Source organism: Jaculus jaculus, chromosome 2 (assembly GCF_020740685.1).
Source record: "Jaculus jaculus isolate mJacJac1 chromosome 2, mJacJac1.mat.Y.cur, whole genome shotgun sequence".
Taxonomy (NCBI): Eukaryota; Metazoa; Chordata; class Mammalia; order Rodentia; family Dipodidae; genus Jaculus; species Jaculus jaculus.
This window is the reverse complement of record NC_059103.1, coordinates 50,373,879-50,391,780: the sequence shown is the minus strand read 5'-3', so window position 1 is coordinate 50,391,780 and position 17,902 is coordinate 50,373,879. Positions and strand designations below refer to the sequence as shown.

Genomic DNA, 17,902 nt, shown 5'->3' with positions numbered 1-17,902 from the left:
CCTTCCCTCACCCCCACCCCTCTCTGCTTGTGAATATAAATTTTAAAAATTTTTAAGTAAGAGTAACACTAATATATAGGCATAAACATAAATAATTAGAGGGCAATTTAGTGGACATAATATATCCATTTAGTCAAACAACAGTAGTAGCTTCTCCCACAGGGCTTATGACCTTCATTTAAGGTCATTATGCTTTAGATAATTTTCAGTATCAGACATCAATTCCCTCCTATGGAGCAGGTTTCAAGTCCAGTCTGAGAACATCTGGTTATCTCCATGACAGACATGCCACTATTGCACTAATGGGCTCATCTTGCCTGGCTGGTCAGTGGTATAGCTTGTCCACTACTCACTAAGGCTGTGGATAGCTTTCCTCCCCCAGCAGGCTGCATAGAACTTTCCAGCACCATGACAGCTAGTCAGCAGGGAGGAGGCATGCAGCTCAGCTCTAACTGATTTCTCCATGTCTCCACATAGCAGCAGTCCTAGATCTCTTTCTGTGTAGGACTGGCTGGTTCATTGTTTTAGTCAGTTCTTCATGACTGTAACAAATACCCAAGACAAAGCAACTGAATGATGAGAAAGGTTTACTCTTGTTCTACAGTTTCAGAGGTTGCAGTCCATTAATGATTGGTTCCATGCCTTTTTGGGTCTGTGGGGAGGCAGTACATTGTGGCCCAAAATGCACAGTAGAGGAAGGGGCTTACCTCATGGTGGCCAAGAAGCAAAAAAGAGGAAGGGGCCAGAGTATCAGACTCTTTAGAAGAGTACACTCTCAATGGCCAGAAGACCTCCCTCCAGGCCTTCCTTCTTAAATATTTCTTATTTTATTTATTTATTTATTTGAGAGAAAGAAAGAGAGAGGGGCAGATAAAGAGAGAGAGAGAAAATGGGCGTGCCAGGGTTTTCAGCCTCTGCAAATGGACTCCAGAGGCATGGACTACCTTGTGCATCTGGCTTACGTTGGACCTGCGGAGTTAAACCTGGGTCTTCTGGCTTTGTAGGCAAGCACACTAACCACTAAGCCATCTCGCCAGCCCTGGACCTGCCTTAAAGGTTCCACAACCTTTCAATAGAAACATGTCCTCAGGAATCTGCCTTCCACAGATACTCCTGTGGGAGACAATATCCAAATATAACATCTCTGTTGAGTCTACATGTACTGATGTGGGGTGTTTGGAACCTCCTGGTCACTGACTTCAACACCTGGAGTAGACAGGTGCTGGTTTGGAAAGCAGGGTACCTAAGACTTCAAAAGGCATGCAGAGTTTGAAGGGTATGAAACGAAGTGCCAAGACAGTATCACAAACAAGAGAAAGAAATAGCTCCTTCAAAGTCGAACAAGCTGTCAGCTGGGACCCTTGAAAGAGACCCCGCACCCCCCTAAGGCCGTGGATAGTTTTTAGTGTCTACGGAGTTGGCTCACTTGGAACTGGATTCACATCAGTCTCCTGAGAGGGTAAAATGCCACCGGATGGTCAACCAACATTCCTTCGCCCCCTGGCCAAGGCAGAAACCACATGGTGCTCAACCCTCCCCACTCACCTTTTTCAGGCTGAGGCAGAGGGCGGAGCTGTCTGCAGTCTTCCTGTGTGATGTGATGAACCGTGACAGCCCGCAGTGCCTGCAGGAGTCGAGACAGCTGGGGTTGGTCATGTCCTGTTTTCTGGGCGATAGAAAGCAGGTTAGAAATCGGTGTCCATCAGCCACCAATCACCTCCTCTGAGACCCTGCACGTGGAACTAATTAGCCAGACCAAGGAGTCTCCAAGGGCCCCCGATTCTGAAACCAAATTCCCATTGATTATGTAGGCTGAATTCCTGGTTGCTGGATTTCATTAACCTCCACTGTGCTCAGCCACGGGGGGCCTCGGAGAGAGCGGGGATGCTTTGTTGCCTAGTTGCTGCTGATTTCATGCCAGGTCAAATTTATTACTTTACAAAGTTGATGCTTATCCCTTTGAGTGACAGGAAACTCAAGGATTACTTTGGTAAGAGTAGCCCAGAGCCACCAGCATTGTCTTCCCATCCACTAGACTCAGTGCATCACATCAAACTTCTGAGCAGTTATTACATGGGCCTTTGGGCCACAGTTGGGGTTCTGAGAGTCTCTGCACAGGGATCCTGACCTCGGGGAGACAGCATGGACCTGTGCGAAATCGATGCAGTAAAGTAGATTATGTGAGAGTGAGAAAGCATGCCTCTATGATGCTTGGCCTAGGGAAAAGGCCTTTCAGACAGACAGTGAAGAGGCTCAGGCCAAATAAAAAGGCCCATGGACCTTTGGGGGACAGCCCCCCTCTCTGCTCCCTTCCCCCTTGTCTCCCCACTCCTCTTTCCTGTTTGTCTGTTTTCCTTCTCATCTCTAGCTTTCCTGGAACAGGATTTTTGTGAACTCTTTTCCCCTTTGGAGGCAGTTTAGGATCCTGAAAGTAAAAAAAGCAAAAGCGTCCTTGGGCCTGCTCTTGTAGTCTCAGAGATCAGAGAAGGACCTGGCTTCTCCTTGCCTCTTACCTAAAGGAGTTATCTAGATCTGTTTTTCCACGAACAACCCGAGGCCCTCCCTGGGAAGGAGTTCCTCTTTCCTAGAATTAAGGTTTAAATCTGATCCTGGCATTGAGATTGGTTAAGCAGAGCTCTAAAATTTTACATCATGGCTGGCCTCTTCCTGAGCCAGCCCGGAGTCCACACCAATCAGCCCTCTGTCAGGCTCACCTAAGTCTTGAGGGTAAGGCCCTCCACAACAAAATTATAAACAGGGCTGGAGAGATGGTTTAGCAGGTGGGGCGCTTGCCTGCAAAGTCAAAGAATCCAGGTTCCCCAGAAACTAAGTAAAGCTGGATGCAAAAGGTGGCACATGCATCTGGAATTAGTTTGCTGTGGCTAGAGAGGCCCTGGCATGGCTATTCCCTCTCCCTATCTGCCTCTCAAATAAATAAATAATATACTTTTAAAAGACTATAAATAGATGCTTACCAGGTGGGCACTGTCTCTTTTGGCTGTTTATCTCTCCTGAACCTCCAGGTTCCTGCCCTGGTAAATCCCCCCCTTGTCCCAGCCTTGCTGGACTGAGATGGGGGGAAGGGTTCCACAAGGCAAGAGTTCCTTGCAGTTTCTTCTCTTAACCTAATAAAGTCTCTCAAGTATTACCATTTGGCCTATGGATTTTAATTCTTTGAATTCATAAGACAAGGATCCGAGGATTGGCGTATTGGCAAGGAATGTTCAACATTGCTGTCAAGCTTCCCCAGGCAGAGCTCAGGATATGTTGCCCTTGGGTACACACAGGGCCTGTCAGATATAGCGCCTGACTTCAAGCCCACCTGCTCTCATTCAGCCTGAGAGCTCATCCAGTAGCCAGGGGATCATTCCCAGAATTTGCCACTACTTTGCAGTTCATGATCTAACAGACTCTAGGAGGAATGGGAGTCTAGTCTTTAAAATATATATATATGTATATATGTTTTTTCTATTCCTTTTAAAATAGATTTTATGTATTTGAGAAAGAGAGAGATAGAGAGGGAATGGGCGTACCAGAGCCTCCAACTCCTTCAAACAAACTCCAGACGCATGCCACCTCATGCATCTGGCTTACGTGGGTCCTGGAGAATCGAACTGGGATCTTTTGGCTTTGCAGACAAATGCCTTAACCACTAAGCCATCTCTCCAGCCCAAGACTAGTCTTTTTGCAACAATAACTTGTCGCTTGATTCCACCACATTGGGAGAATAGCCTTTTGTTATCAAGATTGGTTGTTGGTTCTAACTGCATGATGGTGTCACTTAAACGTCACCAGTGACCCAGGGCACCTTGTGTCTGCCTTGCCGGTGTTGCTTACTGCTGTCTGCAGAGTTGGCCGTCCTCAAAACTGTGGCAGTCCTCAGTCCTGGCTGTTTGTAGAAATCATGGGAGGATCTTAACAAAAGCAGTACCTACGGCTGGGTCTGCGGAAAGGGCTCAGTGGGGAAATGCTGGCTGTGCAAGCATGAGCTCCTGGGTGCAGATTCTCAGAACTCATGGTGGCTCACGCCTGGAATCTCATCAACAGGGAGGCAGATCCAGGGAACCCCGGGGGCTCAGTGATCGGCTAGTCTAGCCGACTTGGTCACTTCTAAACTCAGTGAGACCTTGTCTCAAAACAAGGTGGCGCTCGCATCAGCAGCCCATGTGCTGAAGTTGGAGCAACACAGGGAGGAGCAGCGTGGCCCCTGAGCAGGGATGACACCCGTTTGTGAAGCATTCCATGTTCTTTTAAGGTTCAGAAGGATGTTTCTAAATTTAATTTTATTATTTTGTTATTGACGACTTCCATTTTTAGCACACACCGGGACATTTGGAAAACAGCAGTGGCAACAACTGCATGACGCTCTTCATGCCTGGAAATAAAATAAAAAATAGCCTTTTGAGTCTGTATGATACCTAAATTTTCAAGCATATAATTGGGGCTTTTTTTGGAAAAAATTTTCAATCATAGTAAAGCATTATAAACCAAAAGACAAAAACAAGGTGGAGAGTGACTGCAAAAGACCCCTAATGTTGACCTCTGACCTCCACATGCACATACACACTATGTATTCCAATACACATATGAACATGCATATACATATGTGTGCTCACCACACACATATACATATGCAAAAAAAAATTTATGGCTGGACCTACCTCCAAGGCGTCTGGTTTAATTGGCTTCACCCATAGCCTGGACAGTAGGATTCACAAAACCTCTCCTGTTGCTTCTACTGTCCGGTCACGAAACAAACCAGTGCTGGAACGTGGAGAGTGGGTGAGGAAGGCGGGGAGGCAGGGGAAGCAGGCCAGAAAAAGTGGGGCTCAGGTGCACAGTGCCCTTGAATGACTTATGTGAGTTTTGCTTCCCAGGTAGCTAGAACTCGTGACCTCCCCCTCCCAACTTGCTTATTCACTCAGCAAGGGGAGGTTGAGACCTTGATCTCCGTCAGAACTAGGAAGATGCCAGAGCTGTGTTGGTGGGCCTCCGAAGAGTGAGGAAGGCAGGTCTGTAAGCAGACATGACGCCAGCATGGTAGAGACCGTTTTAGCATTGTGGACTAGAGGGCTAAGGCTCATAACGTTTTTAAAGGGTACCATGTTTAGCTGGCAGGGAGTGAAGTTGAGGGGTTTGGAGCACACCGTGTGCTTCCCATGGTGCAAGATCTTGACAAGTTGGAGCTGGGGAGTCAGCTCAGTTGGCAAAGTATCACCTCCCAGGCATAAAGTTGGGTTCTAGCCCCAGCAACCCCATGAGATTCCAGGCCTGGTGACATGTGTATGCAATCCCGGCTCTGGGGAGGTGGACACAGGGCCATCCCTGGGTCTCACTTGCCAGCTAGTCTAGACTATTATTTATTTATTTATTTGAGAGCGACAGACACAGAAAGAAAGACATATAGAGGGAGAGAGAGAGAATGGGCGCGCCAGGGCTTCCAGCCTCTGCAAACGAACTCCAGATGTGTGCGCCCCCTTGCGCATCTGGCTAACGTGGGACCTGGGGAACCGAGCCTTGAACTGGGGTCCTTAGGCTTCACAGGCAAGCGCTTAACCGCTAAGCCATCTCTCCAGCCCTAGTCTAGACTATTTGATGAGTTCCAGGCCATGAGAGACCCTGTCTCAAAGGAGGTGGTGGGAATTCCTGAGGATGACACCCAACGTTGTCCTCTGGCCTCCACACGCACACCCATACATGTACATATGAGAGGAGCACCGTGAGGGTGACTGGGACCCAAAGTAAAAAAGGCAGGAAAGTCTACACTTAGCAATCAAATATAATCTGACTTCTAAAAAGCTGGGTGTGGTGGCGCATGCCTTTAATCCCAGCACTCGGGAGGCAGAGGTAGGAGGAATTGCTGTGAGTTCGAGGCCACCCTGAGACTCCATAGTGAATTCCAGGTCAGCCTGGGCTAGAGTGAGACCCTACCTCAAAAAATCTGAAAAATCCAAAAAATTAAAAAAAAAAAATATATATATATATATATACACATACATACATAATCTGGCTTCTAATCTCTTGCCTAGTTCCCTAGACCTGCTTTTCCACAAACAACGAGGACCCTTCCTGGGTGGGAGGTCTTTCAAAGGACTTAAACATTATGGTTGATCAAGTTCAGCCCCTGGCACTTGGTGTCATGGCTAGCCTCTTCCTGAGACAGCCCCTAGCCCTGACCGACCAGCTGTCCCTCTGGTTCTCCCGAGCGGAAATAAGCACCACTTCAAGGTTACAGATACCTTTGCAAGGGGAGGGCAGTCTCTCTGACCACGTGGGAACTTCCAACTGTGGGTGTTTATCCCTCAGCTGGCCCAGTCAGATGGAGCCGAGGGGAGGCCCCCCCCAAGCCCTTACTCCCCACACAGGTTCTTTACCTCCTCCAGCTCCACGCATGGCAGGAACTCCTTACACTTTATTCTCTCTCTCTTTTTTTTTGCATGATATTTTCAGGCCCTCCATTGTGGGATCTTTAGCCACGTAGCTGCCTTTCCTTGGCTCTGTGCTTTCCTCCACAAATATAATAATTTAATAATTATCCTTCTCAGCCTTTTAAAAATTCAATTCTTTGATTAAAATTAGAAATGAGGACAGGAGAGATGGCTTAGCAGTTAAGGCACTTGCTTTGAAAGCCTAAGGACCCAGGTTTGATTCCCCAGGACCCATGTAAGCCAGATGCACATGGTAGCACATGCTTCTACAGTTCATTTGCAGTGGCTGGAGGCCCTGGCATGCCCATTCTCTCTCTCATTGCTTCTTCTCTGTCTCCCTTCCTCTCTCAAATAAATAAATAAATAATTAAAAAAAAATTAGAAATGGGCCGAGCATGGTGGAGCACACCTTTAATCCCAGCACTCGGGAGGCAGAGGTAGGCCATGAGTTCGAGGCCACCCTGAGACTCCATAGTGAATTCCAGGTCAGCCTGTGCTGGAGTGAGACTACCTCAGAAAAGCTGAAAACAAACAAACAAACAAAAATCCATTAGAAATGAGCCTAGGGTTTGTTCCTGGATCCCAAGCATTGCCCCATTACACATGTACATGCATACACAGCTGCACACACATACAAACACAAGCAGCTTAAAGTTCCTGCACGTGCCGAAGCAGGCATTGCCCTCCGCAGCCAGGGAGGTGCTCCACTCACACGCTGAGGTACCCGGGACGTGCTGGAGCGGTGACGGGTCTCTACTGGCTGCTTTACCGCCTCTGATGCTCAGCTGCGGAGAATGCGCCGCGGCTCCTTGACCCTCAGTGCTGCGGACAGGCTAGCACCACCTAGAGCTAGCGAGAAACGTGAATTCTCAGGCTCTCCCCGTACCTACTGAGCCAGAATATTTGCGGATAGATCCAAGAATCTGCATTGGGTGAAGTCTGTTTTCATTTTCGTTTTACCTGTTGGTGTTACTGTTTCTAAAGTAAATTTTCATATTGTAGCCCAGGCTGGCTTGAAATACACTATGTAGACCAGGCTGGCCTGGAACTCATGACAGCCCTCCTGCCTCTGCTGCTGCAGAAGCCACCACACCTGTCTTTGATAAAATTTCAAGGCAATTCTAATGCCAGTTAGGTTGCTGGCAGAAATCGTGTGACCAAGAGCTGCTTCTGGGAAAAAAAAAAAAAGGTTAATTTTGTCTTATAGACTTGAGGGGAAGCTCCATGATGGCAGGGGAAAATGATAGCATGAGCAGAGGGTGAACATCACCCCTTGGCCAACATAAGATGGGCAACAGCAACAGGAGGGTGTACCAAACACTGGCAAGGGGACACTGGCTCTAATACCCATAAGCTCTTCCCAACAATACACCGCCTCCAGGAGGCGTTAATTTCCAAATCTCCATCAGCTGGGAACCTAGCATTCAGAACACCTAGGTTCATGGGGGACACCTGGATCAAACCACCAGACCAGTTAATGTCAGCGAAGCCCACAGAGCATTACTAGATCTATTCCTAACAGTTCTTATTGGGGTTGCATTTGTTACTCCAAGTTCTCCACTCTCTAAATACACAACCTTTTCCAGGTGTCTCTGAAACTCCTCCCGCTGGAGTTTCCTGGTGATGTTAGGTGGCTAGTAGAATGGGAGGAAGGGACTGTGCAAATTTTGAGCCTGGGCCCATGAGTTATTATCCCTCTGAGAACTTCTGCTTGAAAACTAAGACGCAAATGCTGCCTGGTAACTTTGTCTGCTTGCCTGAGCCCTGTGTGAACATGTGAGGAACAGAGCTTTGCCAGCAAACATGCTGATCTTTTTTTTTTTTAAATTTTTTATTTATTTATTTGAGAGCGACAGACACAGAGAGAAGGACAGATAGAGGGAGAGAGAGAGAGTGGGCGCGCCAGGGCTTCCAGCCTCTGCAAATGAACTCCAGATGCGTGCACCCCCTTGTGCATCTGGCTAACGTGGGACCTGGGGAACTGAGCCTCGAACCGGGGTCCTCAGGCTTCACAGGCAAGCGTTTAACTGCTAAGCCATCTCTCCAGCCCAAACATGCTGATCTTTGAGCATAAGGATGAATGCACAGGAGCTGAGGAGATGGGTCAGGGGTTAAAGGTGCTTGCCTGCAAAGTCTGCAGGCCCAGGATCAATCCCTCAGTACCCATGTAAAGTCAGGTGCACAAAGTGGCATGTGCATCTAGAGTTCGTTTGTGTGGCAAGAAGCCCTAGTGTGTCCCTATTCTTTAGTTCTCTCTCTCTCCCTCAACAAGTACATAAATAAAAGCATTTTTTAAAAACAGTTTTGGGCTGGAGAGATGGCTTAGCATTTAAGGCGTTGGCCTGCAAAGCCAAAGGACTCCAGTTGGATTCTCCAGGACCCACATAAGCCAGATGCACAAGGTGACGCATGCATCTGAAGTTTGTTTGCAGTGGCTGGAGGCCCTAGCATGTCCATTCTCTATCTCCCTCTCTCTACCTCTTTTTCTCTCCCTCTCAAATAAATAAATAAATAATACAGTGTAAGAAACCCTTTTTAGTTATTTATTTGCTAGGAGAGAGGGGGGAGGGAGAGAATGGGCATGCCAGGGCCTCTAGCCACCGCAAACGAACTCTAGATGCATGCGCCACCATGTGAATCTGGCTTACATGGGTACTGGGGAATTGAGCCTGGGTCCTTAGGCATCTCAGGCAAGTGCCTTAACTGCTAAGCCATCTCTCCAGCCTCCAAAATGTTTTATTTTTTTAAAGAAGAAATATCTGGGTGTGGTGGCACCCAGCATTGGGGAGGCAGAGGTAGGAGGATTGCCATGAGTTCGAGGCCAGCCTGAGAATTCCAGGTCAGCCTGAGCTAAAGTGAGACCCTACCTCAAAAACAATGCATAGTACTGCTTGCCACTGGAACATTTTTTAATGCAGCAACAAATGACTGGCATGGGTGATGAGGAGAAGCTTTGCAGGCCCAAGTGGACAAGATTCTGGGTTCCAGGTAAAGCCATTGGTACCATGAAGCCACAGCAGTCCATTGTGGCCCTCTGCATCTCTGTCCCTATGGTTTCAATGGCTGTTCCTGAAGGTTTCTGCCTCGTTCTATTACTGTGATATGTTCATATTCCAAGAGGACTTGACTAACCGTGTCAGAAATCACAGAAGCCTCTCGCTGTGCATCTGGAGTTCGTTCGTGGTGGCGAGAGGCCCTAGTGTGTCCCATTCTTTAGTTCTCTCTCTCTTTCTCCCTCAACAAGTACATCTCGCATCTGGATTACTGCAGGTCTCTCCACTTCTTTCCTTCCCCTGGGTGTCACTTCTCGGCAGAGCACACCAGGGTCACGCTTTAAAACCCGTCGGGTCAGGGCTTTCTTCTGCCTCACACCTTCTCATGATTCTTCATGTTAGCATTTCAGATCATTGGACCTTGGAGGACACAGGGATTATTAAATGTGTTTTTTGGTTAAATATGGGGAAACTGAGGCAGTGGGTAGTGGAATAACATCCAGCAAAGCTGGGCGAGTGAGCCACCCTCACTGCCTCCAGGACAGTCCTCTTTCCTGACCCTGGCTCCGGGCTTTTGTAGGGCCATTTTTCTACTGATGCAGGAGGGATTCTGCCAGGGCTGAACATCCCTGAGCTCCAGAGATGTGCTTTCTTCTACCTTTGCAGCCATTGATCGCAAGCAAACCTAAAACAAATGAATGGTGGTGTGGTGTTCAGATGCACTGTTTCCATTAGGGAGTGGGGGGGCTCCTTCCAGGCCAGTGCTGCAGAAATCTGTCTTCTAGCCAGGCAGGCTGCCCACCATGTGGCACAGGTGGAAGGAAGTAACATGAAAGCTTTTAGTAACAGCCTTGGGGAAAAAATATTTGGGCAAGGGGCCTTTGTCCTTTCCAGGGCATTTGATGCATTTCCTTTGCTTTATATATAGTTTTCCAGGAAAACACCAATGTGTTTCTCATCATGGCAATACTAAATAAAACACTTAAAGGAAATCAACAACCAGAGCTTTGCCAGTCAAGTGGGGAGGTTGTAGAATGGGGGGAAAGGGAGCTGGGAAAGATAGAGGGAAGGAGAGAGTTTCAACAAAGGGGAGTCCCAAAGCAGAACTAACTATCCAGGGTACCTTGAGAATAGTGTAAAACTCATGTGAACTGAATTTTATTATTTATTTCTTTATTTGAGAGAGACAGAGAGAGAGGGAGAGAGAACAGGCGCAACAGGGCCTCCAGCCACTACAAACAAACTCCAGATGGGTGTGCCCCTTTGTGCATCTGGCTAACATGGGTCCTGGGGAATCGAGCCTCAAACTGGGGTTCTCAGTCTTCACAGGCAAGCACTTAACCACCAACCCATGAACTGAATTTTTTATGGTACACTAGGTGATAATAAATGCAGCCTTCCGGTATAGCTGGTCTTTCTTGGAACAGTGTTGTGAAATAATTATCAGTGCCTTGCCGATCTCTGAGGACACATCTTTGTTACCTCCCCACTGCCAATTCACCACAGACACACTGACAGAAGACACAATTATAAGCCTAGGAGCAGTTAGATGATATTTTAGGAAATATGAGACAATTCCACAATTAAACAAACAAACAAAATCCTGGTTCTGGGGCTAGGGAGATATCTCAGTGGATGAAATGCTTTCTGTGCAAATGTAAGGGCCTGACCAAATCTACAGAACCCAAGGAAGGCTGGATGCAATGGTAAGTGTCTGTAGTTCTGGCCACTCTTATAGCAGGATGTGAAGCAGGGCTAGAGAGGTAGTTCAGTGGTTAAGGTGCTTGCCTGGAAAACCTGAGGCCCTGGGTTTGATTTCCCCAGTGCTCACGAAAAGCCAGATGCACAAAGCGGCACATGCAGGTGGAGTTCCTTTGCAGTCGTTGTAAGCCCTGGCATGCCAGTTCTCTCTGTCTCTTTTCTCTCTATCCCTCTCTGCTTGCAAGTAAATAAGTAAATAAAAATATTTTTAGAAAAAAAGAGATCCTGTCTCACACACAGTGGAAGGCGAGGTTGTCTTCTGACCTCCTCATGCTCGCCATGGACAGTAAGCTCCTGCCCTCAGACTCATGGATACACATGTACGCATGGGGACAACACAGGCAAAAAGTTAAAAAAAAATTCCTGGTTCTGTGGGCAGTCAGGGTTGAGATGCATGCAGTTTTGGGCTGGAGAGATGGCTTAGTGGTTAAGGTGTTTGCCTGCAAAGCCAGAGGATCCCAGTTCGACTCTCCAGGACCCACATGAGCCAGATGCACAAGGGGGCACATGCGTCTGGAGTTTGTTTTCAGTGTCAGGAATCCCTGGCGTGCTCATTCTCTCTCTCTCTTTCTCTTTCTCAATGTTTATTTTCTTTCTAACAAATAAATAAATAAAAATATATTATAAATGCATGCAGTTCCCCCCCACCATACACACCTCTTTTTCTTTCTTTCTTCTTTTTTTTTTTTTTTCTGAGGTAGGGTCTCACTCTGGTCCAGGCTGACCTGGAATTAACTCTGTAGTCTCAGGGTGGCCTAGAACTCATGGCGATCCTCCTACCTCTGCCTCCCAAATCCTGGGATTAAAGGCATATGCCACCATGCCCAGCTCATGCAATTTTATTTAATCTGGAAATCTGAATTTTTATCCTTTCCTCCATGACTGTAAACTTTATATTTTAATTTGTTATAGGTAATTATATAATTAGTTTTTGTGCATGTGTGTGCAGATGTGCAAGTGTGTGTGTGTGTGTGTGTGTGTGTGTGTGTGTGTGTGTGTACAAGTAGAGGCTAGAAAACAACCATAAGGATCATTTCTTTTAGGCTCCATCCCCCTCTTTTTTTGAGATAGGCCTTTTCATTGGCCTGGAGGTCACCAAGTAGTAGCTAAATTGGCTGTTAGCAAACCTCAGGGAAGTCACCTGACTCTGCATGCCAGGGTTTTTGATGTGAGGGCTGGACTAAGGTCCTCATGCTTACAAGGCAGGCACTTTGCAAGCTACACCATCTCCCTTGCTCTGGAAATTTAGCTTTTATATTTCTAAACTTTCATTAACTTTTTAAGGCAGTGTAAAAATACTTGGTTTCATTATGACATTTTCATACACTGTATTTGCTCATCCTGGTTCCTCCTCTTCCTTCCTGTTTTCCCTCTTCCATTGGTTCCCTGCTTGCCCACACATAGCCCCTTTTCTACTTTTATGCTATATATTTAAATCTAGATTACACAAGAGAAGGCATGCAATACTTGTATTTGACAGTGTCTCTCTTCATTGCCCTCTCTTGATTTTCCTCCCACCCCCATGGAAACTTCTCTTCCCTCCACAGCCTTCTCTCTACTATCATGTCGTATACATGCCAATATATTTGAATGTAGATTACGCATATGAGAGAAAACGTGATGTCTTTCTTTGTCTGATTTCTCTTAATGTGATGGCCTCTAGTTTCATATATTTTCCTGCAAATGGCATAATTTCATTCTCTTTTATAGCTGTATGAAACCCTATTTTGTATATGTGGTACATTTCCTTTACTTATAACTGGGAATTATTTTCTTCCAAATTTTTATTAACAACTTCCACGATTATAAAAAAAATACCCCATGGTAATACCCTCCCTCCCCCCACTTTCCCCTTTGAAACTCCATTCTTCATCATACCCCCTCCCCATCTCAACCAGTCTCTCTTTAAATTTTGATGCCATGATCTTTTCCTCCTCTTATGATGGTCTTGTGTAGGTAGTGTCAGACACTGTGAGGCCATGGATATCCAGGCCATATTGTGTCTGGAAGGAGCATGTTGTAAGGAATCCTACCCTTCCTTTGGCTCTTACATTCTTTCTGCCACCTCTTCCACAATGGACCCTGAGCCTTGGAAGGTGTGATAGAGATATTACAGTACTGAGCACTCCCGTCACTTCTTTCTAGCACCAGGATGCCTTCTGAGTCATCCCAAGGTCACTGCCATCTGAAAGAGAATATTCTCCACCAAAAGTGAAAGTAGCATTAATATAAGGGTATGAGCATTAAGAGAAGTGCTTACTGGGCAGTTTGATAAGCATAGTATATACATTTAGCCAGACAGCAGCAGATGTTACACCCCCAGGGCTCATGACTACCCCTGTTTTAAGTTTTCAGTATCAGGGATGTATTCCCTCCCACGGAGCGGGCCTCCAGTCCAATTGGAGAGCAGTTGGTTTCCACCATGACAGAGGTGCACTATTGCACCCGTTGGCTCATTTGGCCTGGCTGGCCAATTACAAGGCTTGCAGTGTCCACTGTTGAGTATCTTCACTGGTGATTTCCCTGTCTCCCATTGAACAGCATGCAGAATGGCTTCTTCCAGCTTTCTGTCAGCTGGTCTACATGGAGGAGGTTATCAGCTCAGTTCCAGCGGATTTCTCAGTGGCCTTGCAGCCCAAGTATGTGGAGTCTTCAGCAATAGGGTCTTACCATGTATTGCTGGTGGGAAACCAAGTAGCCCTTAAAGTATTTCTGAACCCTTACTACACTTGAGACGCTCAGTGGCTCAGGCCTTGATTCATCTGGTGAGATGCTAATTTTGATTCCTGCTGGATAGAATCCAAGCACCAGCCATTCTTAAAACTCCCTGGGTGATTCCTGGCTGCATGCCAGTGGTTGGAAGACCACGTGATACCAATCACCCAATGAGATCCAAGAAAACCTGAGGTCTTTGCCCTGCCAACGCAGGCTCCTTCTCAATACTGGCATTCACTGTGTAGTCCATGAGGGTTTTACAAGATATGTAGTCAGTATCCAAATTTTTGTACTAAAAAAAATAATCAGGAGTTTTGAAGGGAGGCATAGGGGAGATGTTAATCAAAGGAAGCAAAATTTAAGTTAGACAGGAAGAATAGATTCAAGAGATTTTATATAACATGGTGACTGTGGTTAATAGCAAGGCATTACAGTCTGAAAAATTGCTAAGAGAGTATATATCAAGTTTTCTCACCACACAAAAAATATGTATAGGAGATAAAGTATGTTAATTAAACTGACTTAGTCCATGATATTTACATATTTTAAAACATATACAATAAATATATGCAATATTTATTTTTAAAATAAAGTTTCATTAGTGTAAAACTTTATATATACATACATATACATATATGTATATGTATATATGTGTGTATGTATATATACACATTATATATATACATATGTGTATATATATACATACATACATACATACATACATATATATATGTATATATATGTGTATATATATATATGGAGAGAGAGAGAGAGGGAGAGAAAGAGAGAGAAAGAGATTGCACCCATATAGCAGCAGTTAGGTCCTACACATACTAGTACTGAGTCAAACATACCCCATTCTAGCATCATTTTTACTTTGGACAGATATTTTATAGCAGTCCTAAAATACTCCAAAGCAGTTAATTTCTGGAGGTGACTGCAATTCCTGTTTGGCTGACATCTCTCAGCCCTGATGACCTCATCTTGTATACCTGAGGCACACGGTAACCTCTGACTCTACTGCATCACTCAACAGATTATTTCTTGGAGGCTTAGCTGGGACAGGCCCAGTGTTAGTCTGTTGGGAGCTATGAACCAAACCTCGGCCACGTTAACAGAGACTGCCATATAGCAAGTTAAGTTTTTACTTCCTTACCTAATACTCAACTACCAGAAACAAAGACTGTTATATAGCAAGTTAACTTTCTACTTCCTCACCTAATATTCAACTACCAGAAACAATGGGATCGTACACCTGACTAAACACTCCCCCATCCTGCCGGTAGCTGATGAAGAAACAAAGGCATTGTGGTTTAACCAATAATTCTGTGATCTTTGACCTAACTATGTCCCCTTCCCCCACAACTCCTTGCCCTGACCATGTCTCCTTCCCCTTACAACCCTATATAAACCTACATGTAAGAATAAACTCTCGAGGCTGTGACAAACACTAGCATGGTCTCCTTCTTGTGTCTGTTTGCCTTCTTTCCCCCAGGTTAGCTTCTCCTCGAGTACTTGTTCAACTCCCTGCTGGCCGGCGGGGCATTAGTCAGGGTTCTCTAGAAGGACAGAACCGACAGAATGAATAGATATTACAAAGAAGGATTTATGAGACTGCCTCGCATTACACAGCTGAATGCTGGGAAGACTGAGAACCCAGAAGCTGCTCAGTCCCCAAGGCTGGATGCCTCCACAGACCCAGTCTGGTGCTGAAGGCCTGGAGGATTCCTGGACAGACATGGGTCTTCAGTCCATATTGATAAGCCAAAGAAATTGGATATGATATTGGCAAAAGATGGTAGCAGCAGGGTAGATGTACTCACCAACAAGTAGCAAATACAGCCTGGTAAAAGGTAGTGCTTTTCTCTAGGACTTGTTTATGTATAGGCTGCAGCCAGAAGGGCTGCCCACTCTGGGGTAGTGTCTTCTCCCTCTCTCAGCTAATCTTTCCTGGAAATGACCTTGTATCTGCCTGGGAGGTATGTCCCCTACTTAATACATGATGCAATAAACTTGACAGTAGAGATTAATGGTCACATTGTGCACTCTTTGTTATTCCCAACTCCCAGCCACAAGACAAGTATATCTAAGCATCCTTCATTGTTCAGCCACTAATACTAATACTGGAATTCTTACTTACTATCTTTAGAAAAAGGAAGCCAAAAAAAAAAAAAAAAAAAAGAGAGAAAGAAAAAAAAAAAAGGAAGCCTCCTTTTCTCCAAATTAAAATTCCCAGTTATCACTGCAAGCATTATATTTGGCCAGCCAGGCCAAATGAGCCAACGGGTGCAATAGTGCACCTCTGTCATGGTGGAAACCATCTGCCCTCTAATTGGACTGGAGGCCCGCTCCATGGGAGGGAATTCATCCCTGATACTGAAAACTTAAAACAGGGGTAGTCATGAGCCCTAGGGGTATAACATCTGCTGCTCTCTGGCTAAATGTATATACTATGCTTATCAACCTGCCCAGTAAGCACTTCTTTTAATGCTCATACCCTTATATTAATGCTACTCTCACTTTTGGTAGAGAATATTTTCTTTTCAGATGGTAGTGACCTTGGGAAGACTCAGAAGGCATTCTGGTTCTGGAAAGAAGTGACAGGAGTGCTCAGTACTGTAATATCTCTATCACACCTTCCAAGGCTCAGGGTCCATTGTGGAAGAGGTGGCAGAAAGAATGCAAGAGCCAAAGGAAGGGTAGGACCCATGTTTGACTCTCCAGATCCCATGTAAGCCAGATGCACATGGTGGCACATGTGTCTGGAGTTCATCTGCAGTGGCTAGAGGCCCTGATGCACACATTCCTGCACACATTCCTTCCCTCTCTCTCTCTCTCTCTGACTCTTTCTCTCTCAATATATGATTTATATATACAAATATATATATATTTAAGATTGACACAGTCTCTTCTTCTCACGCAGATCTGTTTCAGCATGGGCCAATTGTGTCGCTGAACAGATTCCATGATTACACCTCCCACTCTGGAATAGATACATTCAGAACTCCTGCATTGTTTCTCTGACCACAGATTGACCCAGCGGCTGTTGTAATGAGAAGGTGGAAGAAACTAGAATTGCCCATACTTCCCACAAATAGTAGACCCAAAGCATTATGACATTTCTGGGGGGACTGCAGAGAAATCAGAGCCATTAGCAAAGGTTTGAATGTCAGAGTGAGTGAAGCTTAGGATAGGTCTATTTAACTTGGCTATTTGGCAAGAAGACTGATAAAGTTTAAGAATAAGCTTTGGAGTTTTGTAAACTAATCAGGTGGCAACTCAAATTACAGTTGTTATTCTATAATACATTTTTTATTTATCTATTTATTTATTTATTTATTTATTTATTTATTTATTTATTTAAGAGGGAGACAGGGAGAAAGAGGCAGAGAGACAGAGAGAGAATGGACATGCCAGGACTTTCAACTGCTGTAAATGAACTCCAGATTCATGTGCCACCTTGTCTTACATGAATCCTGGGGAATTGAACCTGGGTCCTTTGGCTTTACAGGCAAGTGCCTTAACCACTAAGCCATCTTTCCAGCTCAGTACATTTTTTTTGTACATCTTCCAGCATGGGTTTATAGATGCTTTTTCCTTTTAATAGGACTCTAGAAGTAGTTTATCTTCATACTACAGGGCTAGCAACACACTTTTACTAAACTAACTCAACATTAATTAACTCTTGTCCTCCAACACAGTCTTACCCGCAGGGATTCCAGTGGTCCCTCATTCCACAGGACATCATATTGGTCTACTATGTTGGTGATAATTGATGGATAGATAGACTTGGAGAACAAGGAGCAAGACTGGGAGCAACTGACCTAGACATTTTGATAAGACATCTGCAACAGAGAATGGAAATACATCCCATCAAAATTCAGGGTCTTTCCAACCTACAAAATGGGAGAAAATCTTTGCCAGCTATATATCTGACAGAGGATTAATATCCAGAATATACAAAGATCTCAAAAACAAAAAAGTAAAAAATCAAACAGCCGAATT

At 45.3% G+C, this 17,902-nt stretch overlaps 1 non-coding gene across 1 annotated transcript; it reads left to right on the top strand.

Moving 5' to 3' along the window:
- Positions 1–4,145: 4,145 nt before the first annotated feature.
- On the top strand, positions 4,146–4,250 carry LOC123459085. Its single transcript, XR_006636006.1, has one exon. It is a non-coding gene; the product is annotated as a U6 spliceosomal RNA (small nuclear RNA).
- Positions 4,251–17,902: the final 13,652 nt, after the last annotated feature.